This window comes from Marmota marmota, unplaced genomic scaffold, assembly GCF_001458135.2.
Source record: "Marmota marmota marmota unplaced genomic scaffold, marMar, whole genome shotgun sequence".
Lineage (NCBI taxonomy): Eukaryota > Metazoa > Chordata > Mammalia > Rodentia > Sciuridae > Marmota > Marmota marmota.
The window spans coordinates 8,062,041-8,067,827 of record NW_026000000.1 but is presented as its reverse complement, the minus strand read 5'-3'; the positions used below and the strand labels follow the sequence as shown (position 1 = coordinate 8,067,827).

Below are 5,787 nucleotides of genomic sequence, written 5' to 3'. Positions count from 1 at the left end.
CCAAAAAAAAAAAAAAAATCCTGCATGATTTCATTTCTATGAAGTCCTTAGTAGTCAAATTCATAGAGACAGAAAGTTGAATGACAGTTTTCAAGGACTGGGCATGGGGAAATGGGGAGTTATTATTTAACAGGTACAGAGTTTCAGTTTTGTAAGAAGAAAAGAATTCCAGAGAGTTTACATCAATGTGGATGTACTTAATGCTTCTGAATGATAAAGTCCATAAATTTTGCGTGTACTGTACCATAATTTAAAAGCAATAAAACAATTCATACTTTCTGCAACTATCCGATGTGTCTGTGATGTAGGACTTTTGTAGTGTAAGAAATGTAGAGGTCATGTGGTAAAAAGGAACTACCGGGTTCTAGTGAGGAAGAAAGATAAACCAGGCAGGTAAATGTGACTTCAGTCAGAGTAGGAGGGGCTAAAGTACAAGTGAGCTTGTGCTGTGGGAGCAGGGAGGAGAGGACTGAGGCTTCAGGGATAGGAAGATGGTGGTCTCCAAGCAGCTGTGGCAGTGAGGATGGGAGGAAAGGGGCACTCCTGGGCATACTGAGAACTTATGGAAAGGCTCAAGCCACCCATGGATGCAGGCATAAGGGAAGAACATGGCTGGATTCTGAATGAAACTTCTAACTGCTAGGCAGGGATGTCCCGGTGAAGCAGATGAGAGGATGGCCATGAGCTCAGTGTGTGCCGGGGTGGATTTGATGGTCCTCATGAGCCTCAAGGGGAGTGTCAGGGAAACAGTCACAAGAACTGGTGTGAGGTTGGCTGGAGGATGCCTGTTAAGAAATCGATGGGCTATACAGGTGGTAGGGCACCTGTCAGAGTGTTGACTCTCCTAGGGAATGTGCTCAAGGAGGGGAGAACCCCAGAGACCATGGACACTCAGGAGAGGTGGGTGCAGAGGGCAGTCTGACCATGGGAAAAGGAACTGCAGCCAGACAAAGAAGCTGGCAATGGTGTGCCAAGGGGAGACTCGTTATTATCACCTCCAAGAATGAGGGCATATTTAGGCAGGCCACCATAGCTCACGCTTGTAATCCCAGCGGCTCCAGAGGCTGAGACAGAAGGATCATGAGTTCAAAGCCAGCCTTAGCAATGGTGAGGTGCTAAGCAACTCAGTGAGACCCTGTCTCTAAATAAAATACAAAAAATAGGGCTGGGAATATGGCTCAGAGGTCAACTGCTTGTGAGTTCAATCCCAGGTACCAAAGAGAAAGAAAGGAAGGAAGGAAGGAAGGAAGGAAGGAAGGAAGGAAGGAAGGAAGGAAGGAAGGAAGAAAGGGAGGGCATGTTTGGAAACATCAATGCCAAAGGGATCAGACAGAAGAGATGGACTGCATGTGCCTCAAGAGAGGTGGATGGACAGGTTGCTCACACGAAGAGCCAGAACTTGATGCATGGGTGGACCTAGATTTGTAGAGAAATGGGTTAGGGGTAAGGAGGACTCCAAAAGAAGGTGGTGAGTGAGCCAAGCCTTGGGGCTGAGCAGCAGTTCGGTGGGAGGATGAGGAGGGCCACAGGTGCAGAGCAGAGAGCAGAGGAAAGGCCTGGACCACGTGGCGTCTTGGTGGGACCAAGGGAGCAGAAACGGGAAGATGACACTGCCTGCCACTCACAGGAAGCCGTGCTTCATCCCGGAGGCAAGGGGGAGCCGTTTGAATATTTTAAGCAGGGAAATGACATGGTTGGAGTGTGTTTTAGGAAAGTCCCTGGGCAGCAATGCAGAGGATGGATCAGAGGGACTGAGACAGGCTGCAAGGGACCCACTGGGAGACTCATGGTAATTAAGCCTGCGATGTTCCTGATTTTCCTGTCTTCAGTCTCTACTCGCAAGAAATCACTTTCTCCTTAGAGGACAGGGGTGGCCTGACCCTTCCAGCTCTCCTTCTGCTAGATACCAGTGACTTAATTATAGAGAGGGAGGACTCACCCGTGCTTTATTGAGGAGGATGCTGAGGCTGGCTGAGGCTGACTGAGGCAGGCAGGAGTGTGTTAAAGTTCATTTAACTCTGCGAATGGTGCTCACTTCTTCTTCCATTCATTTTGGGGGATGCTGCTAACTAACTACCAGTCCTCCTCTCCAATTCTGGTAACAGTGAAGTTTCCTGTTGTGTTTTCCTTTAAACACTGAGGTTTTGCTTCCATATCACATGCACTCCCTGTGTTTATTTTTTACCTCCACTTGGCCTCTAAATCAATAACTGGCCTAATTCAATAAAAATAAATCAGAAGTGCTTCTGGCTCTCTCTGTTTCTTCTGAAACAAGGAAGTAATGATAGCTTTTCCTGGAAGTGTGTGAATTAGTTCCAGGGGCTCCCTGGCAATGCTAGGGGTGCTTAACTGCCGTGAGGATACTGGAGAGCCCAAGAGGTCTTCAGGGGGCCTTTGAGTCAGTGCCCAAACTTAAAGGAAAATCACCAGTGCGTCTGGCTCCAGGCTAGTTTGAGGGGTTTTGTTTTGTTTCGTAGTGCTGGGGATTGAACTCTGGGCCTTGCACATGCTAGACTAGTGCTCTAGTGCTGAGCTACATCCCCAGAGCACTATTTTAATTTTGTGAAAGTTATCCCTCACTCCCCAAAAGATGAAGGCCCACTGGTATATCAGAATAAAGACACACTGCAAGCATGTAAACTAATTAGACAAACTGGATGCATTGCCAGACACTCAGAAGAACCTGTGTGATCCAGTGGGCCTCGTTACCTGATTAAGAGAGTTTGGAAAGTAGATTGTTGCATTTGATTTCTCTGCTAAAAGAAGGGAGGTAGTTTTGATACCTTGATTATAAAATGTCTAAAATGCCTCCCCCATTTTTTTTTGCTTGTGTTCTATCATTTTTTTAAAAAAATCTTGCCAACTGTTTTTAATTTCTGATAATATGTACTTCTTGCAAATTGCCATATTGTGTCAAAAACATAAGAAAAATTCCTGCTTGTTCACGAATTGGGTGTTGCAAACACAAAGACACGCATTTGTCATATTGTTGGCACTGTGGTTGAGATAAGTGAGATGGAGACATAAAGCATCTAGCAGAGGAGCTGGTACACAGTAGGGCTCAATAAATAGAAGTTCTCTACACCAGCCTTGTCCCTCCTTGTTCACGAGTAGGGCAGGTTGGCTTCTAGTAAGAAGGGCTGGGAAACTGTCGCTTAGGAACCAACCAGGAAGCACTGTTTTACAGAGATTGTGGCAAAATGGAGCAAGAGTGGAATTACACACCTAAACTGGCACTAGCCACTTTCTCTACCCACCACCCCCGCCAAAAATAATGTCTCCAAGTTATTTTCTAAATTACCCACTAAGGCCTATGTGAATCAACAAGTAGCTATTGACTTTAGTTTCAACTACCATCAAGACTTATTGATCTGAGAGATAAATATCGACCAAATTGAGACTGAGGTCAATGCTGGTCTCTTGGGAAAATACATCTTAATATTCACCAAAACCTGCAGACGCTGGGGCCTGGCATTTTCGACTCTAAACTACTGGTCAGACAGAGGTCTAGTTGAGGTCATCTCTTTATTGTGAGTTGTTATCAGTACAAATTGGTATCTAAGTTGACTTGTTTCTGGAAGAATTGATATTAAAATTTTTGAACTCTTTGTATCTTCAATGAACACGGATAATTTAGTATTTAAAGAATTGTTATTGGTAATACTACCATAAAACAAACAGCCCTTTTTAAATGCATATAACTGCCTTAATTTACTTTCTATGAAAATTAAGAATTTCCTATGCTAAGTCCTTATCCAGAGAAGCACGCCAGCTCAAAAAAAACATACAGACAACAAAGTCAACAATGAACACTTGTAATCAGGGCCACAGCCATTTTTGGAAATGCTATTGAAGACAATCTTGATAAGTAGGGAAAAAATGCTTAAGACATTATTTTGTACCCAAGAATTGCACAACTAATTTTTGTTTATATTTAATGGTTAAAGGAGAGAGGGGGCCCAACTAGACAAAGTTGTTTAATTCAAGATCCATGAAACTAACTCCTATGGGTTGACTATAGAAACTCCATCACTTTTCTTAAATTGAGTACTTGTGTGTCCTCAAATGCAAACCTAGAGGGTGAGGGAGGAATCTTATTGTGAGAATTAAGTGTGATGGCATGCAAAAAGCACTCTCATATAACACACACGTCTGTATCTCATTAAGATATGTCAACAGAACTTCAATAAACTGTCTTTTGCAATACATGCACATTAGGACCATAGTTTCAACAGTGTCTCTCTGTCTCTCTCTCATGCACATACACAACTGCTAAACAACATTAACCACAAAACAAATAATATGATTAAAAACTAAAAATATTAAATAATATGAATTCATACTGATACTAACGAATTAGTGAATAAAAAAATGAATGAAAATGGCAGTTTCTTACCAAAGAATTTCAAATAATAAAGATAGAAGAATTGAAGGAACTAGAAAGTCACCATTAGTATCACCATTAGTGAAAACTGCTGCAGGCAAAAAGCACTGATGAATGCAAAATTAGTGGGGAAAGTTTAAGGAAAAAATAGAATATCTGCATAACCATAATATATCTCCCCTAAATAATCATTAATTATTGTGGTGTTTTTATCATGTGCACAAAATTCTTGACATTCTTCCCTTTGAGAGGTGGAGTTCAACTCTCCTAGTCCATCTTGCTCTCCTGGTCCAAACTTGACTATTGGACTAACTTTTAACATACAGACTTTGGGAAGGGAAAATAGAAACCTTACAGTGATGTAACCTGACAGACATGACCTTGACCATTGACTGAGATGGGCATCACCAGTCGTAAGACATACGGCAGTTCCCCCACTTATCTTCAGTTTTGTTTTTCACCCTTGTTGTTACCCATAGTCAAATACAGTCTGAAAATATTAAAAGGAAAATTCCAGAAATAAAACCATCCATCAGGTTCAAATAACTAAGCTTATATAATTCTCATTACAGTATATGGTTATCATTCTATTTTATTACCTAGTATTGTTGTTAATATCTTGCTGAACTTCATTTATAAATTAAGCTTTATTGTGAGTATGTATGCGTGGGGGAAAAGCAGAGCATATGTAGGTTTCAGTACCATCTGTAGTTTGAAGCATCCATTGAGGGGCTTGGAATGTATCCCTCTGTGGATAAGGGGGTGTGCTACTGTATGGACATCATGTGCCCTGATATGATTCAATGAGAAGAGAAATTCTCTGTGTTTTTCTCCCAAATCTGCAACCTCATATCTAATCATCAGAAAACCTCAAAGAAATACAAATTAAGGGATAGTCTAAAAAAGTAACTTGTTACTCCACTACAAATGTGCCAGTACCATGAAAGAAAAAGACAGAGGAGCTTCCACAGATCAAAGGAAAGTAAGGAGTGTGACAACTGAATGGAATGTGAGATCCTGGATTAGATTCCTGGACAGAAAAAGAACATCCATGGGAAACCTGCTGAAATCTGGTAACACCGACTCACTAACGTTAATGTCTTTCTTTGGATAAATACACCATGGCTATGTAAGATGGTAGCTTTAAGAGAAGGTGGAGGAAGGGTATATGAGAACTCTCTGTACTATCTTTACAACTTTTCTGCAAATTTCAAGTCATTTCAAAATTAAAAAAAAAAAGATTTAACATATTTTCTGGAAGATTCTTCAACAGTCTCTTCAGACTGAGCTATCAGGAAAATTAATGCAAGCAGGTCCACTTTCTATGCTATACATTTTTAAGTACAGCTTTCTCTCTCTCTCTCTCTCTCTCTCTCTCTCTCTCTCTTTTTTTTTTTTTTTTT

At 41.4% G+C, this 5,787-nt stretch overlaps 1 protein-coding gene across 1 annotated transcript in view; it reads right to left on the bottom strand.

Annotated features, from left to right (window-relative positions):
- Positions 1-5,787, bottom strand: part of Vstm4 (V-set and transmembrane domain containing 4) — a 92,820-nt gene that overhangs the window by 16,653 nt on the left and 70,380 nt on the right. The window lies entirely within an intron of this gene.